The sequence below is a fragment of the Panulirus ornatus genome, chromosome 45 (genome assembly GCF_036320965.1).
Source record: "Panulirus ornatus isolate Po-2019 chromosome 45, ASM3632096v1, whole genome shotgun sequence".
In the NCBI taxonomy this organism is placed as follows: Eukaryota; Metazoa; Arthropoda; class Malacostraca; order Decapoda; family Palinuridae; genus Panulirus; species Panulirus ornatus.
Window position 1 is genome coordinate 3,471,304 of NC_092268.1, and position 27,258 is coordinate 3,498,561.

At 45.0% G+C, this 27,258-nt stretch overlaps 1 long non-coding RNA gene across 1 annotated transcript; it reads right to left on the reverse strand.

The window, feature by feature from the left end:
* Positions 1-5: 5 nt before the first annotated feature.
* LOC139763010 (uncharacterized) lies at positions 6-27,258 on the reverse strand. The gene is made up of 3 exons (XR_011716007.1): positions 27,112-27,258; positions 19,003-19,159; positions 6-621 (listed from the first exon to the last, which is right to left on the reverse strand). It is a non-coding gene; the product is annotated as an uncharacterized lncRNA (long non-coding RNA).

The following is a 27,258-nucleotide window of genomic DNA, read 5'->3' on the forward strand; positions in this document are numbered from 1 at the left end:
TGGACTGACCTCCCTCCACCACGCCTCCAGGTGACATCTTCCAGCCAGGAAGGTGCTGGATGACGTCCCTCCACCACTCCAGGTTATGACCATCTACATCCTCTCTGGAAATCTCGCTTTCCAGTTCCTTATAATCTTCTGTCAAGCAGAAGAAGGCGTCTTTATTGCATCCAGCTAATGTAACGTTACATCTTGATTTCCAGGAACATCTCTCTCATGTGAGGGTTTTATTACTGGAGATCTATGAACGAAAAGACCACAGGTTATGTGGCTATAACACCGACGCTGAACCAGAGGTCCAGGATCCTTGCTGTTGTGACTACAACACTGAGGTTGTATCCCAGGGTTGCTGGTGATTTGGTTATAGGATCGGAATGGTGAGCAGAGGTCCCCAGCTCGATGTTGTTGCAGTTATAACAATCAGGTTTTGCGCTGAGAGTCTCCAGACAGGCAGTGGTTTGGTTATAACAACCATGTTGTAAGTCAGAGGTCTGTGGGTTGCTGGCGTTGTGATCACAACACCGTCATGGTGATGGTACGATCCCTGGCTTGTTGGTGATGTGGTTAATGTGGCAGGTTTAGCCACAGTCACAACAGCCTCTCATACAACCACAACACATTCTGTAAAAAGATAAGATAAATGTTTTAACAGACAACATTGACACGTGTTCCTGTGTGTGTGTGTCTGCTGGTGGGTCTGTTGGAGATAATGACCGTGTTAACAATCTCCCCGAGTCGTAGATGGTAGTGGGGAGGAGACAATCTCCCCGAGTGGTAGATGGTACTGGGAGAAGGACCATCACTACAGGTGGGGAGATAAGAGAATGTTGATAGCTACACATTTATCTCCTGACCTCCACCCTGAGGCAATAAATGAGAATAAATGACGTAAAGAAATGTTTATATGTGACCTCTGGCCACATGTGTCTTGCTCCTTCCCAGACGTGGTAGCCAGACTGTGACCAGCCTGGGTGTACAAGCCACACCCTCAACCACCTGGGTGTAACATACGCGTGAGTAACACAGGAGTCTGTCACAGGTCAATGGTTGTTTACATGGTTCTGGAGGCCGTGGAACAAGTTAAAATAGGTAAATACTAAATAATAACAGACTGGTAAGCATAGTTCACTGTATTTACCGTGTCTTCAAACATTTATGAACGGACAAGCGCAATGTTTTGAGTCTGAAAAGCTTAAAAACAAGTACGTTTCAGCTTTTGCATTGATTCCGCCAGCTTACTCTAAGACGGCTAAGCTTGACGTGCTTGTTCATGCTGCTGCAAGCAGCTAAAGCTTGGATCTTATCACTGCTTCACTTTTTATAATATTTTGACATTGCTTTTGGAGAGAGGATTGGCTGGCTTCATAAAAGGGTCACTCTTACCGTCCGTGTCGCAACGTGAATGAAACGAGTTCATACTGGCAAGTGGGGATTGGCTGAGGGAAGATGACCTTTCCCTGGCAGGGAGGATAATGCATGACCTCTCCCTGGCAGGGAGGACAGTGTATGACCTCTCCCTGGCAGGGAGGATAATGTATGACCTCTCCCTGGGCCAGGGTGAGGATAGAGCAAGTATTCATCTCCCTCATCACAACCTGAACCTTGACCCAAGACGACGACCCTTGTGTGTCTGGTCACCTCGCCCGACATATCTACTCTGGCGGTCAATAGATGTCGCTGATCTATCAGCTAGAACCAATAGCTCCTCGCGTAGATAGATGCGGTCAATAGATGTCGCTGATCTATCAAATAGAACCAATAGCTCCTCGCGTAGATAGATGCGGTCAATAGATGTCGCTGATCTATCAGATAGAACAACACAGGTCAAGTGCGATATTTGACCTTCGTAGAAGATAAACTTGACTTTTGTTAACATAAATGTTGGTGTACACCGTGTATGTGCGTGTGTGTGTGTGTGTGTGTGTGTGTGTGTGTGTGTGTGTGTGATAGATAATACTCACACGATATTTTACATTTCAAGACATGATATTTGATCTTCGGCGCGGTGCAGAAGGTAAACATTACGATATTCGCCGTGGTGCAGAGGGTAAACACTCGTCTACGATATTCGGGAGCGGTGAGGAGGGGAAATATTCCATTATGAATGTTTACCGAATATTCTATACGTCAGTGTATTGACTGGGAGGAGTCGAAGGAGGCGGTGTTGTGAGGCGAGCGCCTGACTCACACGTAGCTAGCAATGGGTCCAGACTCATATGGAAATGGAAGACGTACTATCTACTTCCCCGGGAGCTGGGACGCCGATAGATAGATAGGATAGACGTCTGGCAATATCGGGAGGAGGAGGAGGAGGAGGGTGGAGGAGTGAAGTCTGCCTTAATGTTGGAGATGGCTGGAGGAGGAGGGTGGAGTGAAGACTGCTCTCTCTCTCTCTCTCTCTCTCTCTCTCTCTCTCTCTCTCTCTCTCTCTCTCTCTCTCTCTCTCCAGGCTAAAGCTGACGCTGGAAGGGCAAGCTTTTGGAGCTCATCTTTGCTCGTCAAATATTGAAGGAATTATTGCTCTCACTTGGGAAAGGGTTTTCCGTGGACCAACTTGTCTTCGTGGCTCGACTGCCTCTACCACAAGGTGGGTGTCTGCTCCAGAAGACCATCCAAGTTCGCAACCACACAACGTTTTCTTTTCTTTTTTGTTTTTTTTCTGATCCATTTGACAGTGACTGGCGGCGACGTGAGGCATCGCTGGCTCTGTATAGCCCAATCAATGTTTGTATTGTTATTGTGATGTTTGTCTCCGTGATGGTGTATGTATATGTATAGCTACCTGTATGTGTTGTATCATGTATATGTATAGCTACCTGTATGTGTTGTATCGTGTATGTATAGCTACCTGTATGTGTTGTATCATGTATGTATAGTTACCTGTATGTGTTGTATAATGTATATGTATAGCTACCTGTATGTGTTGTATCATATATAAGTATAACTACCTGTATGTGGTGTATCATGTATATGAATAACTACCTGTATGTGTTGTATCATGTATATGTATAGCTACCTGTATGTGTTGTATCATGTGTATGTATAGCTACCTGTATGTGTTGTATCATGTGTATGTATAGCTACCTGTATGTGGTGTATCATGTATATGTATATCTACCTGCATGTGTTGTATCATGTGTATGTATAACTACCTGTATGTGGTGTATCATGTATATGTATAGCTACCTGTATGTGTTGTATCATGTGTATGTATAGCTACCTGTATGTGGTGTATCATGTATATGAATAACTACCTGCATGTGTTGTATCATGTATATGTATATCTACCTGTATGTGTTGTATGGGGAGGGAGTGGTACACTTGTAGGGCCCCATCTCTTTGTATCTACACCCACGTAAGTTCTTCATCTTCTGTGTACCGTGTGTATTAACCTTCTGTGTACCGTGTGTATTATTCATAGTCTCATCACATTATGTTTACATTCAATCTTGAGGCTCTTGTCTTTGTCTGTGTTTATGTATCAATGTGTGTGCATGTGTGCACGTCTTTGTATGTGTGTCTGTGTGTGTGTATGTATGGACGTGTGTATACACATAGAGTATATAAAAATAAACATAAACTGAAGATCAACATACGAGAATACGAGATGACTAACAGGGTAATAACATAACTGTACTTCAAACATTTCCAAGCGAAAGATAAATAATTTAGGATAACTGGCCATTATAACTTCGTGACCTATACGCATAAAATCATATTTATATGGAAATACAGCAGCATTATATCATGTGGGGAAATGTCAGGTTGTGCATGTATATCTCCTGCCAATGTATATGGTTGTTTGTATAAACATAATTCTGATGGCACATAAACATTGTACGAGGAACTAACATGGATCACTGTGGCACTGCTGGTAATGACATCGTCTCTGTGTACATATCACTGCTGGCACTGTTACACTGGCACGTGCCTGACCTGTGTAGATATCACTGCTGGCACTGTTACACTGGCACGTGCCTGACCTGTGTACATATCACTGCTGGCACTGTTACACTGGTACGTGCCTGCCCTGTGTACATATCACTGCTGCCACTGTTACACTGGCACGTGCCTGACCTGTGTACATATCACTGCTGGCACTGTTACACTGGTACGTGCCTGCCCTGTGAACATATCACTGCTGCCACTGTTACACTGATACGTGCCTGACCTGGGTACATATCACTGCTGGCACTGTTACACTGGTACGTGCCTGACCTGTGTACATATCACTGCTGGCACTGTTACACTGGTACGTGCCTGCCCTGTGAACATATCACTGCTGCCACTGTTACACTGGTATGTGCCTGACCTGGGTACATATCACTGCTGCCACTGTTACACTGGTATGTGCCTGACCTGCCCTGTGTACATATCACCGCTGGCACTGTTACAATGACACGTGCCTGCCTTCTGTACATATCACTGCTGGCACTGTTACACTGGCACGGCACCAATCTCTGGGTATACATCACAGTGAAATACATAAAACCTCGTAGTGGAATAAAGAAAACGGTTTTTGGCTGCTGTAACATATTCCTGTAATATTTATATTATGTTGAACTGTAATGTGATTTCAACTTTTTCCAAATGTATAAATAAATTAGATAGATCGCAGCGAGGTCAACACTGTATTGCAGCCAGATCAATACATTCTATCACCACGAGGTCAATACACTTTTACCAGACGGTCAATACACCGTTACCATAAGGTCAATACACCGTTACCATAAGGTCAATACACCGTTACCATAAGGTCAATACACCGTTACCATAAGGTCAATACACCGTTACCATAAGGTCAATACACCGTTACCATAAGATCAATACACTGTTACCATAAGATCAATACACTGTTACCATAAGGTCAATACACCGTTACCATAAGGTCAATACACCGTTACCATAAGGTCAATACACTGTCAAGATGGAGGCTGGTTCGCTGTCTCTTGTCTGTGAGAGTGTCAGGCAGGTGTGGACGGGGGCAGGGGGGGCAGGGGGGGGCAGGGGGGGTAATTTATGCATGACAGGGTCAGGCAGGCCCCGCCCTGGCGGGGGGGGGGGGGGTCACACCCTCAAGGATAGACATTGTCAGTCAATTTATATACAAGGAAAAGTTCAGAATACAGTCACATGTTTCGTTATGTTTCGTTCCACAATATTTTCGTTCACAACATCTGCACAAGTGTTGGAACACAAGTGTTGCAGAACAATACATTTCTCGCAACACATATTACTGTTGTTTACCGGTAATAGTTTCTATAATTCAAAATGAGTTACAACATATGTACATTACAACATATGTACATTACAACATATGTACAAGATATGTACATTACAAGATATGTACATTACAACATATGTACATTACAACATATGTACATTACAACATATGTACATTACAACATATGTACATTACAACATATGTACATTACAACATATGTACATTACAACATATGTACATTACAACATATGTACATTACAACATATGTACATTACAACAAATGTACATTACAACATATGTACATTACAACATATGTACATTACAACATATGTACATTACAACATATGTACATTACAACATATGTACATTACAACATATGTACATTACAACATATGTACATTACAACATATGTACATTACAAGAGAAAGATATCGCATATCAATAATATTTAATGACATGAACATTTTTGACTGACTAGATCAATTATAATCCTAGCAGTGATTAATTTCCCTCCATCATTAACTCTGTCTGATCTACCATGGCAGAGCTGTGATCCCTGGACGTTATAGAATTTAGAATTAATCACGGGTAGTATTATCGTCTGTGTTTATCTGTCAATACTTAAGAATAAACAGATCAAGTATCAACATGGTTCCTCCTCATCTAAACATCTTTCAAAATAAGGTCATGTCTACACTCTGCCTGTGGTCCTCCAGCCGTAATGTCTGTCATTAATTATAATTTACGACACCGTAATCATCTTGTTTTTGAGTTGTGGAACTACGTACATCACTTTCCGCCATTACTGTGTTCAGCTGTCTCTCTCTTTACTTACGGTTTACACTGAAGATTTTAATTTCACAAAGCTAATAATAATTTCTTAGTACATCACTTTATCCACATATCACCTGTTTATCACTTAAATATATACAAGTTTGATACAAAAAACTGGTGGAATCTTTACGTGCCAGGGAAAAAATAAAGTAATAAGACGTAATCTAAACCTTTTTTAAAACTATGTTTGTCTTCGAACCTACATACCTACGTGATGAAGAGAATGGAAGAGAGAAAAACATGATTCAACAGACGTTGATGATGGTGGTGGTGGTGGGGGAGCCATCTGGTGAGAGAGTCTGGAACTTCATTAGTTCTAATAAGGTTATCTTTCTTATCTTCCTCAAACTGTGAAGTTTCCAAGCTGATGGATGAAGACTGTGTGCTCATCCATCCACACCTTGAACAACCCTATTTGGTAGTTATCGGGGTGTTTCCGGCCCTTCTAAACACATGTGTGCGTGTGTGTGTGTTTTCTATTGAGAGAGAGAGATGAAATAAACCCCCCAAACTCCCTAGTCTCTCTCCACAACCAGAAAGTCTCTATAGATCTCTCATTTGAAGAATATCCTGGTTCACGGGAGGTAAGAGGCCAGGTACCTGTGAGAAGGTCCTCTTTCACATCACTAATGACGTGAGCTGAGAACCAATCTTTTTTTTCACATGTGTGAGGATCCGACCATGGACCAAAGTCCTCATCAGGGAAAGGCCCTTCAATGAGACATAAAAAGGGACGAAGAGATAGAGAAGTGAGAACAGACGAGGGAAAAATAATCTAAAAGTTTCTTTATGAGGTTGGAACGCTAACTAGAGAAGATGAGCGTGTGAGAGGGCAGAGAATGCTAGAGCTTGGCAATGCACGAAAAGAAATAGACATCACAAATAGCTGGCCCTTAAATTGCCATCAGCCACAGGGCACTCATGCGATGCAGTAATGGTTCAGCACTATGTGACGTGGCTGAAAGCAGGAAAATGTAAAAAAGCAATTCTCAGGTACAGAGGCTGAAGTAATACCTATAGAAGAAGAGAAGGAGAACCAAAACTGCTATTCAAGATAGCTGTAGTATCGTTAAGAAAAGACAATCAAGGAAAAATGGTAGTATGACAGAATGTGTTAAAGCTAAATACTATTGATGAAATACCAGAAAGCTCGACCATAAAAGAAGAGGACAGGTTGTTACACGACCCTGGCCTAACGGCACATAACATGTTAGATTCAGATATTGGCTTGTGGTATTATTGGAACACGTCTCTAACAACCAGAGGCAATTAACACGTCAGTTCCCGGTCACGCAGTTTTATGTTTAGAAATACGTATTTCTGAATCTCTCTTTTGTCTGGTCTGTGTATGACAACTGGGCAGTAGATGACGGCTGGCTAGTGTATATGTAGGTGTGTGTAGGTGTGTGTGTGTGTAGGTGTGTGTGTGTGTGTAGGTGTGTGTGTAGGCGTTAACAAGGCACAAATGGTGAAGCGTCTGGACTTATATAGAGGACGTGAGTAGTTCTCCCATTCATGTAGATTAACCCGAGGGGAAATCTGTGAATTCAGAAGCTCCCAGAGCTGATCAAACACTAGTGACAGGAGACTATAATTCAACCACCCAACCCGGATGTAAACGTTTGTGACGACCCTGTAGTGCTCAAGTAGTGCCCAAGATCACCACCAGCTCCTCCAGTGTCTCGTAACACGATCAAGACTTGAGTAAGTCTATGATCGAGAGGCAGCTTATCATGACTACCCAGTTGGACGAGAGATCTGAGAAAACACGAACCAATCTGGAACGCTCCGAAAAGCGAGGGTACTAATGAGACTGAATTCGAAATTGATGAGAATCAATTACGTGATTTTCATGGAAAGGCCAGAGAATATCCTCCAGCTGTGTACTGAGGCCAGTAAGAAATCGTATTCGTGTTTTACATTTGTAATGAGACGATGTTGACATCCTCTAATGACGTAAACACCAGGTTGGGATACCCTGACCTCACATGACCTGACCTCTGACTACCAAACCGTCGACAGATCTATACAACAATGAGTTCATCCTCCCCTCACCATAACCAGACGACCTTTGGGGATGATGGCTTGACCTTTGACCTGATCCTGAAAGGTTAGGTCAAATGGATTTTGACTTCCACTAATCCTCTTCTTGTTCCTAATTTTTTACTGTTTCTTTTAATATTTTCTGTACTTTCGTTTCATGTTACCTTGTATTTTCCACCTCATATACTCAGCCTCATTTGTCATTTTCGCTCACTTTCCACTTGTGTCTGTCCTCACAGTGACCTCTCACCTTTCCCTCACCCACCCTCACACTTCTCATTCCTCCATATGACCTAAATCCTCATTTCCGTGTTACCAAACGCAATTCGTTTTTTCCATATTTGTCTTATTCTTTTAGTTTGTTTCCTTTCAATTTTGTTGTCCTGACTTTATCATATTCTTCTCGTGACACATGTAAGCGACATCCCTTGTACCAATCTTCTCCAATCAATTATTTTTGATTCGTTGGTAATGAATCATTCTTGTTCCATCGGCTATTCTTTGACTTTTCTGACACCTCTCTTTCTCTTCTGCTATGTATATATTTCTCTCTCTCTCTCTCTCTCTCTCTCTCTCTCTCTCTCTCTCTCTCTCTCTCTCTCTCTCTCTCTCTCTCTCTCTGTGTTGCGACAGACGGTATGCCTCAGTAAACATGGCTGTGGCATTCCCAGTGTGTGTGTGTGTGTGTGTCTCAGGTCGACCACCTGCTCCCGCTTATGTCTGCCTCACCGTCCACAATATATATATATGTGTCTCCTTCTTAATGACAAACTTGTGCAGTTCGTCAAGACGTGTGGCACAGACTTCCTTCTTCCTCGTCTGTGAAGCATCAACGTCTCTGTGGGTCGTGGACGGGCCACAGATGAGGACGTGCTGTGGCGCGGGCATCGCTCCACACCACGTCCTCATCTGTGGGAAACACACACACGCCCGCCAGCCAACTGTTGTCATAACGAAGTCAGAGTCTGTCCTCCATCTAACAAGAGCAAGATTCGGAGTCCATTAGAGAAATATCTCGGTGGACTTTATCATCAACTTCCTGGTACAACTTTTCCCAATCTTGTGTAGGAAGCCTCGGGGTGTGTGTGTGTGTGTGTGGACACACACACACACACACACACACACACGTCTTCATCCCACACCATCGTCATTTTATCCCTGGCGGTGTCCACAGGAGCTGTAGGATCTCTCATCCCCGAGGATCTCTCCTTGGACGCTATGGGGCTTTCCTGGGGATATGTTGGCCAATCTTGTTACTCCTACAGAAACCCACCAAACACGTCCAGGACTCGTAACCAACTCCTCTCCAACGCCACTGAAGGAACTGGTGGACTCTTTCTGGCCAGAGTTTGTAAATCGACTCAAAGGTCGATAGGATAAATCATGCTCGACTGTGTGAAGTAAGGACCAGCTAACCAGTGAATGCAGTGTGTTTGTGTGTGTGTGTGTGTGTGTGTGTGTGTGTGTATGTGTTGTGAAACACAGATGACAATGTGAACAGATCATACATCCCTAAACCTGACACAAAAAGCCAGCGCTTCATAAAACCAAACATGAAATAAATGATTAAAATCAGCAGTTATCTGACACTGTCTCTGATCATCACTCATGCATGTTAGTCGTAACAAAAAATCAAACTGGGTCATGTTTAATCACGATAATGACCTTCCTACTTGTTAGCCAAATCAACTTGAATTACCCGGTGTCCATTTTCTATAACTTCCTCACTCTGATCCCCAGACCATTTTCTTCCGGTCTGCCTCTCATATGTAGCAGTCGTGTTTGTTTGTATGCCCTAAGATGAACAGCTGCACTGTCTTTGGGAGGACGCAGTGTGAGTGTCTGAGTGGTCGTGTGTGAGACAGTGTTGTGGTTGTGTGTGAGACAGTGTTGTGGTTGTGTGTGAGACAGTGTCGTGGTCGTGTGTGAGACAGTGTAATGGTCGTGTGTTAGTGTCGTGGTCGTGTGTGAGACTCCTCGTCTGGAGGACGAACCTACGTCGTCTTGCTGCTGTAGAAGTTTAACTACGAGGGTCGTAGTTAAACTTCTGCGGGGGCTCTCCACACAGCAGAATATCCCATGTCTTCAAGAGGCAGTGAGAAGTTGGGCAGTATATATATACATGCACACACAACATCAAGAAGCATGGCCAGTGTATCTTCATGGTGGACACTTCTGTCTGCGTTTCATAAAAATGAACTTATGTCTTCTCGTAGCCCCATCTTCCTCCACACGGAAGGGAGACAATCTTCCTCACACATAAATACCAAACTGGAGCAATATTTAACGAAGGGATTTTATGCCTCCAGTGTCTATAAAACCGATGGTTTTCTATTTTCAAGAGTAGAACATCTGCTTTCATCCTGAGGTGAGACCTGGGTTCACTGTTGACCCGGCGGTCTCTTATGCCAAGTGTAAACAAAAAGAACCCAGAGTTCCCGCGGGCGCTCTCACTACTCCGAGACCAGACCCGACACTTTAGAATATTGCTGATGTAAACTTTTGATGCCCGGGGGCCATGTAAACTCACGCATGAGAAACAGGTTACACGCACGTATCGACTGGCTGCCTCTTTGATGGTCTGGGGGCGCGCCCCTGAAGGCTAGGCAGCCAAACCTTGGCTCAAGTATGGAGGGCCTTCTTCCACCTGCCCTATGATCAGCAGCTCCCTAGTGGATGACTCAAGTGGCGTGTGTGGAGCTGACAGCTCCCTCCTGGGGCTCAGAGCTCAGTATAGCGCCAGGCATAAAGCATCCTGAGCAGCATAGTGCTATGCTGTATAGCACCATATCGCTGTATAGCGCTATAGGTATAGAATTATCATTACTGTATAGCATCATACAGTACTGCGCTCACACAGCATGGCACACCACACAGTGTGGCAAAGACAGCATGGCACACCACACAGTGTGGCACAGACAGCATGGCACACCACACAGTGTGGCACAGACAGCATGGCACACCACACAGTGTGGCACAGACAGCATGGCACACCACACAGTGTGGCACAGACAGCATGGCACACCACACAGTGTGGCACAGACAGCATGGCACACCACACAGTGTGGCACAGACAGCATGGCACACCACACAGTGTGGCACAGACAGCATGGCACACCACACAGTGTGGCGCAGACAGCATGGCACACCACACAGTGTGGCGCAGACAGCATGGCACACCACACAGTGTGGCGCAGACAGCATGGCACACCACACAGTGTGGCACAGACAGCATGGCACACCACACAGTGTGGCACAGACAGCATGGCACACCACACAGTGTGGCGCAGACAGCATGGCACACCACACAGTGTGGCACAGACAGCATGGCACATCGCAGGTTTCATTTCATGGGTCAGTATTGGAAATGTCTTTCATCTTTATCACATATTTCCATTTCGAGCAGCGAGGAACTCACAGTAGCGAGGAACTCACACCAGCGAGGAACTCACAGTAGCGAGGCACTCACACCAGCGAGGAACTCACAGTAGCGAGGCACTCAAACCAGCGAGGAACTCACAGTAGGAGTCACTCACAGTAGCGAGGCACTCACACCAGCGAGGAACTCACAGTAGCGAGGCACTCACACCAGCGAGGAACTCACAGTAGCGAGGAACTCACACCAGCGAGGAACTCACAGTAGCGAGGCACTCACACCAGCGAGGAACTCACAGTAGCGAGGCACTCACACCAGCGAGGAACTCACAGTAGGAGTCACTCACAGTAGCGAGGCACTCACACCAGCGAGGAACTCACAGTAGGAGTCACTCACAGTAGCGAGGCACTCACACCAGCGAGGAACTTACAGTAGGAGTCAGTCACAGTAGCGAGGCACTCACACCAGCGAGGAACTCACAGTAGCGAGGCACTCACACCAGCGAGGAACTCACAACCTTACACCAATCAAAGTGAAGAAGTCGATGTAAACATTACTTGCATTTGGTTGAATCACCAATTCTGCTGAACACAGCGACTGAACTACTCATTACCTCGTTATGCTCATAATGTTATAGATTGTTCTCACATAACAGGCGCACTCATGAATCGGTCAGTGATTCGCCGAATCTCATAGCTCTGAATCTCCCAGGAACTGGTAGGCTGGCCCTGACATGTCGACCAGGACTATTCGTGATGGGTTCCCCTCACAGTCTGGTCGACCAGAGTGATGGGTTCCCCTCACAGTCTGGTCGACCAGAGTGATAGGTTCCTCTCACAGTCTGGTCGACCAGAGTGATGGGTTCCCCTCACAGTCTGGTCGACCAGAGTGATGGGTTCCCCTCACAGTCTGGTCGACCAGAGTGATGGGTTCCCCTCACAGTCTGGTCGACCAGAGTGATGGGTTCCCCTCACAGTCTGGTCGACCAGAGTGATGGGTTCCCCTCACAGTCTGGTCGACCAGAGTGATGGGTTCCCCTCACAGTCTGGTCGACCAGAGCCATCGGTTCCCCTCACAGTCTGGTCGACCAGAGCGATGGGTTCCCCTCACAGTCTGGTCGACCAGAGTGATGGGTTCCCCTCACAGTCTGGTCGACCAGAGTGATGGGTTCCCCTCACAGTCTGGTCGACCAGAGTGATAGGTTCCCCTCACAGTCTGGTCGACCAGAGTGATGGGTTCCTCTCACAGTCTGGTCGACCAGAGTGATGGGTTCCCCTCACAGTCTGGTCGACCAGAGTGATGGGTTCCCCTCACAGTCTGGTCGACCAGAGTGATGGGTTCCCCTCACAGTCTGGTCGACCAGAACAATCGGTTCCCCTCACAGTCTGGTCGACCAGAGTGATGGGTTCCCCTCACAGTCTGGTCGACCAGAGTGATGGGTTCCCCTCACAGTCTGGTCGACCAGAGTGATGGGTTCCCCTCACAGTCTGGTCGACCAGAGCGATGGGTTCCCCTCACAGTCTGGTCGACCAGAACAATCGGTTCCCCTCACAGTCTGGTCGACCAGAGTGATGGGTTCCCCTCACAGTCTGGTCGACCAGAGCGATGGGTTCCCCTCACAGTCTGGTCGACCAGAGCGATAGGTTCCTCTCACAGTCTGGTCGACCAGAGTGATGGGTTCCCCTCACAGTCTGGTCGACCAGAGTGATGGGTTCCCCTCACAGTCTGGTCGACCAGAGCCATCGGTTCCCTTCACAGTCTGGTCGATGGATTCCAGTCCCGTAGTGCGTCTGGAGGACCGATTAGTAGACCACACGAGGGTTTACAGAGAAGGTGATGAGTTTACCCTAGTCTCCCCCACACGTCTCCCCCAACACCCTCCCCTCGTGAAGTGTTCTTTTCCTCCCCACGACCCACCCACACCACCTACCTGGTGGGCAATGACGTGAACAAGTTGAACACAAAGGTAGATCATGAACACACATCTTGGGGTGTTCATAACCCACCTCCACCAAGAATTGGTCTTCGCTCTCTCTCTCTCTCTCTCTCCTTTCGTCTCCCTCTCACCTCTTCCCAAATCTCCCTCTCACCTCTCCCTCTCTCTGCCTCTTACCTCTCCCCTTACCCTCTCCCACGAGCCTCACTACAAGCGATATTCGGGGTAGAATATTCGGTGTTTTTTCCATTGGTGTTGTAGTCACGTCGAGCAGCCCAGCTGACGTAGAAACCCTGGCCTGGGGTCAGTGTACATAGTCAATACAAGAAGATGTTGTCTCTGGAAATAGTGAGAAAATGTCATGTTGGTTGGTAAACACTCACAACATTCAGCTAATTAACATTACAATATTGTCTGTAGGAAGTGTGAGGTCCAAGATGTTTGCTGCCTTCGTGGAGTTAATGCTATATTTGAGTCAGGTGTTAATACTATGTTTCAGTCAGGTGTTAATACTATGTTTCAGTCAGGTGTTAATACTATGTTTCAGTCAGGTGTTAATACTATGTTTCAGTCAGGTGTTAATACTATGTTTCAGTCAGGTGTTAATACTATGTTTCAGTCAGGTGTTAATACTATGTTTCAGTCAGGTGTGAGGCAAGAGCCGGTCACTGAGACTTGCCCACCGAGCCATAAGGGTTAATGTCCTGGGAAACGTGGGGCAAGAGGGAGATATACACCAGACACTCACAGGTCGCCAGCCATAACACTTCATCACTGTAGCAAACGTGTGGATCTCTGTATAGTGAGGACCCTCACTGTGGCCCACCCACCTGCTGGTTGAGTACATCAAGAACGAAAATTACTCACTACGAGGCTGTAATGATCGTTAGCTGACTCAGAGAACAGGGTCGTCGAGCGCCGTCTAGCGTCATAGGAGTCCACCTTACCCTGCGCCTGCGTGGAGTGCAATCTCCAAGATATAAGAGGCCCATAAAGTGGTCCTTTATATATTCCTATAAATCTATATTACTGTCTTTTCCACACACACACACACACACCAGCAAGAGAGGCTCGCTCTTCTGATAGATTCGTCAAATCCAAATGTTTCCTAAAGTTGTAAAAGCCTTTCTGGTTGAGCGATACATCAGAGGCGTGAGACACAGAACTAGGAAGGTCTTAATCACTTAATGATCTATACACACACACACACACACACTGTGTCGCCACACACATATCCCACTCTCTCTCTCTCTCTCTCTCTCTCTCTCTCTCTCTCTCTCTCTCTCTCTCTCTCTCTCTCTCTCTCTCTCTCTCTCTCATGAACTCAGTGATAAATTCTCAGTCCATTAAAGTCTTGCTGCTACAGGCGAGCTGGCCATAAAAAAAGATAAAGAGATATCTTTTATTTCCCAGGTTGAGGCAAAGACAAAAGGAAGATAATCATTTCAGAAAAATATATAGATCTCTGGTGTGTTCATCAGAGAGTGTGAAGGGGACATGACAGTGTCATACCGATATCCTAGAGTCCTAGCCTCCCCCCCCCCCCCAGGAAGAGACCCCCCTGAGCTAAATGAAGACGAGCAACATGGACCACTTCGCCCCACACCAGCGAGGTAATACTCTGTTTATCTCACAACGTAGAGCAGTCCTCCCTCCTACATCATCGCAGTTTTCATGGCGTTGTCTCTGGCCTTCCGTTTATCTAACTGTAAACAGTTACATACGTGTAATGTAAACAAACTGTCCGTTGTCTTACGTGATAATGATCTATTACCGTGTGTGTGTGTGTGTGTGTGTGTGTGTATGTGTGTGTGTGTGTGTATTCATACAGCCCTTCACTACTGAACAACCCTTAGGTGTGATGGCTTGGCTTCTGGTCTAAGCCTTCATGCTCAAGGGTCATATCGTCGTGTTCAAGGGTCATATCGTCGTGTTCAAGAGTCATACCGTCGTGTTCAAGGGTCGTACCGTCATGTTCAAGGGTCGCACTGTCTTGTGTTAAGGGTCGTACCGTCGTGTTCAAGGGTCATACCGTCGTGTTCAAGGGTCGTACCGTCGTGTTCAAGGGTCGGACCGTCGTGTTCAAGGGTCATACCGTCGTGTTCAAGGGTCATACCGTCGTGTTCAAGGGTCGCACCGTCGTGTTCAAGGGTCGTACCGTCGTGTTCAAGGGTCGCACAGTCGTGTTCAAGGGTCATACCGTCGTGTTCAAGGGTCGTGCCGTCGTGTTCAAGGGTCGTACCGTCGTGTTCAAGGGTCGTACCGTCGTGTATTAAGGGGTCAAGAGACATGGTTTATATGTGTGACATTAATTACCACACAGTCTCCCTGGCTCAGGGGTAGATAATGGAATGCGTGACACCCTGCCAACACCTGTAACATACCCTGCCAACACCTGTAACATACCCTGCCAACACCTGTAACATACCCTGCCAACACCCGTAACATACCCTGCCAACACCCGTAACATACCCTGCCAACACCCGTAACATACCCTGCCAACGCCCGTAACATACCTTGCCAACACCTGTAACATACCCTGCCAACGCCCGTAACATACCCTGCCAACACCCGTAACATACCCTGCCAACACCCGTAACATACCATGCCAACACCCGTAACACCCTGCCAACACCCGTAACACCCTGCCAACACCCGTAACATACCCTGCCAACACCCGTAACACCCTGCCAACACCCGTAACATATAGTTACAACATGTGTAACACAGAACTACATCTTCCCTGTCATAACATGTGACGTCATACGAGAATATTCGTTGTAACAAAGAACAGTGAAGCGTTACAAGCTGCCTACCTCCATAACACTGTTACGGTATGTGAGTGATGACGAATAATAAAATCCGGGACCCCAGCCACGGTCTCCACGGCACGAACCGTATTTAACGACTATATGAGCAGACAATATCATTATCATAACCCGGCGATAGAGGAGCCATAAAGTAACTGATGTCTTATAAAACGGTAATTTGCATGAATAACAGAGGGTCAGGGATCACAAGCACTCAGCCAAGGTCACCCTTGACCTGGTCTGTGACCCTTGATCTACGATGGTCCTATAATGGAATCATTCTGTACCCGCGGCGCAGCGCAGGATGACATCACACGCACCCACACCCTGGCGTATCTCTCCTAGGAGTATGACACACATCCAAGGTCAACCTTGTCCAAGGATGAAGGATTAATTTCTCTCATATCTTTAGAGTTACAGTCTTTTGTGTGCTTGATCTGAGTGACTGTGTGGAGCTACAGACAGACACACAGACAGACAGACAGACAGACAGACATACAACCAGACAGACAGACCAGTGTGAAGGATTAATTTCTCTCATATCTTTAGAGTTACAGTCTTTTGTGTGCTCGATCTGAGTGACTGTGTGGAGCTACAGACAGACAGACAGACAGACAGACAACCAGACAGACAGACAGACCAGTGTGGAAAGCAACAGCAATATTAATATTCTAGGCCAACTGTGTAGTAACATACCTTTGATGTAACCAGATCATTACAGCGGACACACAAATTAACTCTTATGATGAATACATTGAAGATGATATCATTTGAATGTTTGTATGATAGACGAGAGAGAGAGAGAGAGAGAGAGAGAGAGAGAGAGAGAGAGAGAGAGAGAGAGAGAGAGAGAGAGAGAGATAGAGCTGGAGCCAAAATGAGAAAAAAAGGAATTTCATCAGTGGAGGCATATTGGGTGTAGGAATAAGATGAAAGAGTTTTGTCTGGCCACATACAGAACCAATTTTGATGGTCATGCCATGAAACGTTGTAAGAGTTCAGCCTGCGTTCCCTAAACCCCATATTGAACGCTCAACTCCATATTGAACACTTCAAAGCTCTGAACACAGTTTTGTTCATAATATTTATGAATAAAGAGGCAAATATTTTCTGAACGCTTTATGCCTGCAGATACAATAAGTGTATTGTATATTAAGTTTACTACCCTGATGACACACACACACACACACACACACACACACACACACACACACACACACATACACACACACACACACACACACACACGGTAATATGTAATCAGATGTGTCACATATGATTCATATTCCAGTTATGCAATAATCAACTGGTCTTGTCTAACCTAAAGTCAACAACGAGTCTGGAAATGAGTCTGTTTCAGTTGTGGTCTGAGCCAGTCGAACCCTTCCATGCCAACCCTTCCATAATACCCCTTCCATAATACCCCTTCCATAATACCCCTTCCATTCCAACCAAACACAGTCTACCCTGACCAATAAGAACCATAATAATCTACCAGAACAAACCATATCTACCATAACATAATGAACCATATCTACCATAACATAATGAACCATATCTACCATAACATAATGAACCATATCTACCATAACATAATGAACCATATCTACCATAACATAATGAACCATATCTACCAGTTAGCACCAACCACCCCCCCACACGGTCAACATTACCCCAGGATAACCTTCATCTGCCACAGTTAACCGACTTACACGTCCCTCACGAATGCCTCACAGCTCACCTCACAGCACGAGAGGCCAACATAACCTCACAGCTCACCTCACAGCACGAGAGGCCAACATAACCTCACAGCTCACCTCACAGCACGAGAGGCCAACATAACCTCACAGCTCACCTCACAGCACGAGAGGCCAACATAACCTCACAGCTCACCTCACAGCACGAGAGGCCAACATAACCTCACAGCTCACCTCACAGCACGAGAGGCCAGCAGAACCTCACAGCTCACCTCACAGCACGACAGACTAACCTCACAGCTCACCTCACAGCACGACAGGCCAACAGAACCTCACAGCTCACCTCACAGCACGACAGACTAACCTCACAGCTCACCTCACAGCACGAGAGGCCAACATAACCTCACAGCTCACCTCACAGCACGACAGGCCAACATAACCTCACAGCTCACCTCACAGCACGACAGACCAACAGAACCTCACAGCTCACCTCACAGCACGACAGACCAACAGAACCTCACAGCTCACCTCACAGCACGAGAGGCCAACATAACCTCACAGCTCACCTCACAGCACGACAGACCAACAGAACCTCACAGCTCACCTCACAGCACGAGAGGCCAACAGAACCTCACAGCTCACCTCACAGCACGACAGACTAACCTCACAGCTCACCTCACAGCACGACAGACCAACAGAACCTCACAGCTCACACTGTGGCACTTCACAAGTTAGCCAAGTCTGTAACTCTCACTTCACCCCTCGCTGACAAGAACAGGTTAGCTGGACCAGATATATCCCTCCCACTCACACACACTCACACACGCACACGCACACACTCACAGACACACACACACACTCACACACGCACACACACACTCACACACACGCACACACACTCACACACACACACACATTTAGTATAGAAGTTTATCGTAAGCCAACATGCACGCTGACAAAAGGGGCGATTAAAGAAATAAAAGATGGATATCGAAGAGAGAGAGAGAGAGAGAGAGAGAGAGAGAGAGAGAGAGAGAGAGAGAGAGAGAGAGAGACAGAGACTTATATCTACGAGAACTTACGATGCTCTTCCGCCACAAGGCAGGCCGGGTTGGCGTACAATCCTCAACACATGAGCCAAAACGCATCTCCCATTCCCAGACGGTCACCCATCCAAGTACTGACCAGACACAGCGCTGCTTAACTTCTCCGGCGGCGTGCCGAGCTGTGTTGGCAACACTGTGGGAGAGGAAGTTGGAGTGAGAGGGGAGAATAATGAAGAGGGCTTCGGTCTGAATGAAGAATCATGACGGAGTGTTGGAGGAAGGGGATGTCTTGGAGGGAGAAGATAGAGGGTTGGGGAGAAGGCGGGTGTTGGAGGGAATGTCTTAGACGGAGGAGGAGTGTTGAAGAGAGGGAAGATCTCAGTGAGGGAAGGAACATGATGGAGGAATGGAGGGAAAGGGGTTAGTAAGGGAAGGAAGCAATGATTGGTGAGAGGGAAGTGGGAGGGACGTGGGCAGGACCTCTGGTGATGGGTGGTGAACACGACTTTCTGACAGGGTGAAGGATTACTTGCCACGAATAATTACATTTCTTACCCTTGACCCAGACCCGTGTGTGTGTGTGTGTGTGTGTGTGTGTGTGTGTGTGTAACTCTGACCGAATATAGATCGATAGATAGACAGATAGACATGCTGGTGAGGGGAAAGATGTATGATAGAAATAATCTGTTACTTTCTATATATATATATATATATATATATATATATATATATATATATATATATATATATATATATATATATATATATATATATAAACTGAAGGAAAAACTTACATAAAGTTAGTAAGTCAGGGATATTGAGCCTAGCCCATGGGTGGCCCTAAACTATAAGGGAAAGAAACCTGTTTGATCTCAGAATTTATTGGCCTTCCCTCATTGGCTGTTCTGAAAGCTCTCGATGCTGGTGATTGGTCCACAGAGACATATGACTCAATTACCCAATAACCGCGGATCACACGACCATCTCTTCTTCCTCACCAGCTTCAGGGAGAAATTATATAAAGGCAGTTGAGACGTAATGTGTCTAGCTGTCGCAAGTATCTCACATTCCAGCAAGCTTCGCTTGAACCATCTCGACCACACGAAGATAATGGGGACGCCAGTAATGGACCCCCCCCTCCCCTCCCCCCCTGCATAATGTATCTGAGATGAAAAAGAAAATCATTTCTTTTTTTATTATACAAATGTATGATTTCTGTTTTGCTGACGTATGTGTATAACTAACCTAATTGTCAGGTTAACCAAAATACACACTACCCCAGGTGTAGGTAAACTAGTCTACAGACTACCCCAAGGTGTAGATAAACTAGTATACACACTACCCCAGGTGTAGGTAGACCAATATACACACTACCCCAGGTGTAGACATCATTGTATACAGAACCACAAGTTTACTGTATCGTCGTAATTCATATGTTTGGGTCTGGCGCTGCATCTATTGTGAGACACACAGAGCGAACATTCCTCTCACACAAGACTTGGGTCAACCATACACGAGAGAAAGAGAGAAGAGAAAATAACGAATAAGAGAGAGAAAAAGAGAGAAGAGAAAATAAAGAATAAGAGAATGACAGAGAAGATGAAATAAAGAATAAGAGAGAGAGAAAAAGAGAGAAGAGAAAATAAAGAATAAGAAAATGACAGAGATGATAAAATAAAGAGTAAGAGAGAGAAAAAGAGAGAAGATTATAGAGAATAAAAGACACAGAAAGAAGACTATAAAGAATAAGAGAGAGAAAGAGAGAGAATATATGGTGTGGTATTGTTTTTAAATTTACAGATGATAAATAAAAGACATTACCCAGAATCAAGAACTGAAAAAACAGGCAAGCAGCTCCAGCCTAAACCTGAAATGGAATCTGAGAAATTATTTCGTATTTGCTGACGTCTCCCTAATTACGTAGTGAGAGAATTTCTCAGGGACGTTTTATTCACGTCCACTAAATTATTTTCATGTAAAGAAGACGTGCAGGACGACCATCAAAGACTAACTGAAGAATTGTGTGTACAATGAGGTAGACCAGGTCATGGCCATCATTGTAAGATATGTATATAATGATGAAATCATTCTTCTTCAATCATCTTCAGGGGAATTCCAGGTATGAGGAACTTCTAATTAAATATCTGAATTAATTACAAAAGGTAATTGTTTCTGAACTGGAGGATGTGTGTCCAGAGGGGTAACGGTTGTGTGGACAATATGATACTGTTTTGAAGAACTTAAGAACTGGAGGAGAGGGTGGGGACTGACAGAGTCCCAGGGTCTAGTGAAGCAGCTGGGGACTGAGGCATATGAGAGAGAGAGAGAGAGAGAGAGAGAGAGAGAGAGAGAGAGAGAGAGAGAGAGAGAGAGAGAGAGAGAGAGTGGCAGGGTTCAGTGTTGGGACGTGGCCCTGGCCGACTTTGCTATTCCCTGCCAACCAGAGTCGTTGTATATTCTGATGGCGTATCACGAAAGAACCTTTATTTAACTGTGGTAAAGAATATTGAGTTTGAACTGTGCAACGCAGGACTACTGTAACTTTAAAAAGCTCCTACGTACATAGAAAATTAATTCCCGTCGCGCATAAGTAGCAGAATATCAAATACAAATGCTATTTGTGGGAACAACGCCGGAATTTTGTGTTAAGAGGGGGCGCTGCTCTAACTGAAATCACAAATTCTAAAGCACTGAAGGCAACTCTGTTGTGACTAGAATCACAGATGTTGCAGTGCTGGTGGAGACGCTGCTCTGAAAGGCCTCACAGATGCGGTTGTGAAAATCCACAAGTTATTATAAGACCTTCAGCTTGACCCAGACTACAGACACGTCCAACCTAACATTCGTACAGTTATATTTTCCGGTGCCTCTTGCTATAAGAACATGATATAAATATGATATAATATATATGGAAAATACAGTGACACAAAGAGATTGTAAGACAATGTTAACAATCTAAGTTTCTCTCTGTTACTGAACAATGAAAGTGGCTGAACTCACTACTAAAAGACATCGACAATACAAATTCTCTAATGGAATAACCATGTCTCTTTCCTTCTTCTCAATGTTCAGCACTAGTAATCTAAATTGAGCAACTATTCATTAGTTAGAACAACATCTAGTTTTTCCAGGTAGAACACAGAAACCTAGATCTTATCAGAGAAACGTTGTTGTGTTTATTAACTTGATCAAAGTTGATTTACTCAACTATAAAGTTACAATCTTCAGGAAAACCCATACACTGATATTTCCGCATCGGATGCCAATCTTAAACCCTCGTAACTAAGTTCTAAACTTGCTCTATTCCTTCACTTCTCGTATGTAAACAAAGTTAAAGTCAACTTTGACCTCTTCTTGTGACGTGGGTCAAACCACCCTTGGATGGGGGGGCATCATCCAACACAGGGGAGCAGTATTGCCAACATTCATCACTGTGGCTTCCTTGTGTAGCCACGATATTCGACTCCCCTCGACTATCACCTGTTCTGGCTTCATCTATTATGCTAACACCTGACCTATTGTTCTTGTCCTGTGACGTGTGTGTTTGGATGTGTCCTCTGACCTCACTTGTTGATCTGAGGCTGACGAAGACGTCTCATGACCTACGTCTGGTTCATTATGACCTCTCATGACCTTTCCCTGGTTAATCAGGAAGTTTCATGACTTGTTCCTAATTGATAATGGCCTCTTTTGTTCTATGCCTAATTAATGCTGACCTTTTGTGACCTCTACCTCTCATGATGACCTGTCATGACCCGCTTGATAATAGCCTCCGGTGAGCTGTGTGTTTGGTGAATACTGACATCTCACAGACTGAATCATTGCTCAAAAAAAGAGATTCGCAAGCATCATGCATGAGTGATTCGTGGTGCTCCACACACACACACACACACACACACACACACACACACACACACACACACACACACACACACACACACAACACCTCATGACCACAAACATCATTCCAGCAACACAATCTGGAAGGCTGGATTCAGCCACACAGCTCCTTCCAGCCATCTGTGGCAACTCCTTCCCGGCCACCTACCACCCATTCTACTGTGGCTCATACCACCGCTTCCCCAGCACACAAGCTACCACAGTCACTTCATCGTATAAGGTTACATGAATACTGGCGAACACCCAGGGTCAAAGGTCACATCTGCTGGCGATGAAATTATGACGAGGTGATCCGCAAACTACACCCATACTGCTCTACCACACCGTACTGCTCTACCACACCCATATTGCCCTACCACACCCATACTGCTCTACCACACCGTACTGCTCTACCACACCCATACTGCTCTACCACACCGTACTGCTCTACCACACCCGTATTGCCCTACCACACCCATACTGCTCACCACACCGTACTGCTCTACCACACCCATATTGCCCTACCACACCGTATTGACCTACCATACCGTATTGCCGTATCACACCGTATTACGCTACCAGAGCCGTGTTTACCCTAACACTATCTTCCCCCGACTCACAGCAACCACATTCGACTTCAGTAAACACTGGAGATGGTTCAGCTGGCTCTGCTGTGACCCCAAGGAACGATCCAGACCTGCACCAACTGTTCCAGGCTAACACCCCCACCCCAGCCCACACCCCCCAGCCCTGGAAGACCCCAGCCCACACCCCCCAGCCCTGGAAGACCCCAGCCCACACACCCCAGCTCTGGAAGACCCCAGCCCACACCCCCCAGCCCTGGAAGACCCCAGCTGTCTTCTGTACTGTGAGATAATCCAGCCCTGAACCCACCAGCCCCACCACCACCCACCAGCCCCACCACCACCCACCCACCAGCCCCACCACCACCCACCCACCAGCCCCACCACCCACCCACCAGCCCCACCACCACCACCCACCCACCAGCCCTGGACTTACGAAGCACAATGGATGTCGTTTCCAGCCATATAAATCTCCACTTTCCCTGTAGACACGATCCCCAACAGGGGAAGGGGGGGACTTCAGCAGGGGGGACCCTCTCCCTATCCAGATGGTTCCCCATGTGACGTAGTCAACAGCGAGGGCAACCTCAGTGACGTGGACCACGTCCAGCTGACGTCATGACTACTATGACGTCACCTGGTTTCGGACTCCCGTTAGGTCACCTGGACTCCCAAGATACGGCACCTAGCGTCACCTAGCATACGGTTGGAGCTGAGGGCACCTAGCGTCACCTAGCATACGGTTGGAGCTGAGAGCACCTAGCGTTACCTAGCATATGGTCGGAGCTGAGGGCACCTAGCGTTACCTAGCATACGGTTGGAGCTGAGGACACCTAGCGTCACCTAGCATATGGTCGGAGCTGAGGACACCTAGCGTTACCTAGCATACGGTTGGAGCTAAGGTCACCTAGCGTCACCTAGCATATGGTCGGAGCTGAGAGCACCTAGCGTCACCTAGCATATGGTCGGAGCTGAGGGCACCTAGCGTCACCTAGCATACGGTTGGAGCTGAGGACACCTAGCGTCACCTAGCATATGGTCGGAGCTGAGAGCACCTAGCGTCACCTAGCATATGGTTGGAGCTGAGGGCATCAGAATGAGCGGATCGTCTGCAGGCTTCGTGGAGGGGGGGGGGGGGGTGGATGACTGGTGGGCTTGAAGTATGTAATGACCTTCTATTGACCTCGAGACCTGGGGTTAAACCCCCCGCCCCCCCAGGTCGACCTCACTGATCTGTTTCCTGAAATTAAATTCTCACCAACTTCCTAATTTCTGGCCCACAAATACAACCAGGAAAGATTATATATATATATATATATATATATATATATATATATATATATATATATATATATATATATATATATATATATATATGAACTAAAGGAAGGAAAGTACCCTATACAAAAATGTGAAAATTTTAAATATTTAACGTGAAATTAACCGCTTTCAAAAGTCTTCAATAAAACTTCGATAATTTAATGAACATTTCTCTATGTATATATGGAGATGGATGAAATGTTTTCAGTGATAATTATTAATGTACAGGAAACTGGTTCTTCTCATTAATAATTAAACTATGATTTACTTTTGATAATAATAAAATCAACAAAAATATTTTCATCAAAAAATCTTAACAGGAAAATTTCTATACAATTTTTTAAAGGGAGAATAATGGAAAGGGAAATATACGACGGAGTTTTATAACTGTTCATAGTAAAACATTTTAATATATTTCTATTTCTCATTAACAATATTTTTATTACAGTGTATGTGTGTGTGTGTGTGTGTGTGTGTGTGTGTGTGTGTGTGTGTGTGTGTGTGTGTGTGTGTGTGTGTTTAATTACCAAATTGTACAGTACGGGGAGGGAGTTGTACACTGGTGGGACCCCATCTGTTGAAAACACTGCAGTAAAACATCTTTGATATATATATATATATATATATATATATATATATATATATATATATATATATATATATATATATATATATATGATCAGTATTTACAGTATTTACCCCATACCATGTACCAGAGCAATGGAAAACATTGCTCTCATAAGTATTATCATCAACATTATAATTGTCATTATTGTTATCATAATGATTACGATGATAGGTATTATCTTATCCAAGACACTGTTAATGATGATAAACAAGAGATAAGAGATGGAAAAAAATAATTAGGTTTAGATAACAAGTCCAAATAAAGTTAAAAATTCTTGAACCACCTGGTTAAGTACATGTAGTTGCCAGCTGCAGTAAGGTGCCTGGATTAATGATGTGATACAAGCGATATATAACTTCCACACACACAAACAAACTAAAGATCTATAACAATGAACTCTGTCTTCCAGGATGGAGAAATGTGGCCATTATTTTTCCCAGGAAGGATTGATAAGGGTTATATACTGTTTCCTAAGAAAAGAAAATGCGTTTTTTTTTTGTTTTTTCTTTTCACAGGAAGGATGTGGTTATATCACACATCTCGAGGTAATCTCATTAGGAGAGATAATTACGTCAGAGAAGTTCCAGTGATAAACAAGTATCATTATATAACTAAATACTCTTAAGGATTGTCCTTAAGACCTTCCAGGAATTAATCATATCACTTCCAGGATGATCGTCCACACGACTTTTAAAACCTCATTAAAATTCCTTCTTTACATCATTGTTTACATGTTGTCTGGCTCTGACCAGCATAAACAACTTCAACAACCTACTGAGCGTTGTCCTCAGAGTTTTTAGAAGTAGTTTGCATCTAAAGGTGTGTACCTGGTAGACAGAAGACTGGTTTACAACAATAGACTTCATTCTACCAGACGCCAACTCATGTGTATAACAAGCTTGGCTTCAATATTGGTTGTAAATGCGTAATTTTTTCCCTGAAGTAAATACAGAAAAATCTCAAAGCTTTCTAAAACGTGATTCAAAAACCATGACGATTTTATGCAATAAACGTCAGATCTGATTTTTCAAAATTTGGTTCAAAGAATGTCACACCAGCTGATGATGTCATTAACCATCGTTACGAGCTGAACCCAAGGTCATAACAATCCAATAAACAATGAAACAACCAATAAGGTAAACAGGAAACCAACTAAAAATCATCTCACTTAAAGTAAAATTTATGAGTTTAGTGATATCCAACCGTAAGAGAGAGAGTCGTAAACCCCTGAATATGAGCCAGGGATAACACCCTTAGCTGCACCAGGCACAGAAGGGCCGTATATGTTATCACCAAAATTACTGAGATAATACACGAGATGGCACCTGCGGGACACAGTTGCCTACTCTATATTTTAGGTCAATTTGTCCCCAGCTTGGCCTGCTGCAGCGTATACAACATATATGACTGTTATAAGCCAATACTGCAAGAACTGCCGTCAGACACTGTGAGGGAAATTGTTCCCAATAGGAAATGGAACTCTGGGCTTTGACTATGGCCTGTGAGCGACATTAATGACTTCTGAAATGCTGGTGACCTGATGTGAAGTGGAGTGGGTCACTATGAAGATAGTGATTGGTGTAAAATGTATGAGTTGTGTCTCTCTATATACAGGGGATGACGTCAACTTACCAAACACCGGGTAGAAAAATATAAGAAAATTAGAATAGATTAAAATCAGTTTATCATCAGACATTTGCAAGTTCTCTTCCCTTCGTTGTCCCTCCTTCTTACCTTATTGTCTTCTGTAAACATATTTTCTTTCTATATTCAACTGTCTTATGTCCCTCGTTCACGTTCCTTCTTTCGCCTCTTGCGCTTCTTATTCTCGTCAACAGAGTCGCACTATAGTCTATATTTTCCCTCTGTACGTCTGCCATT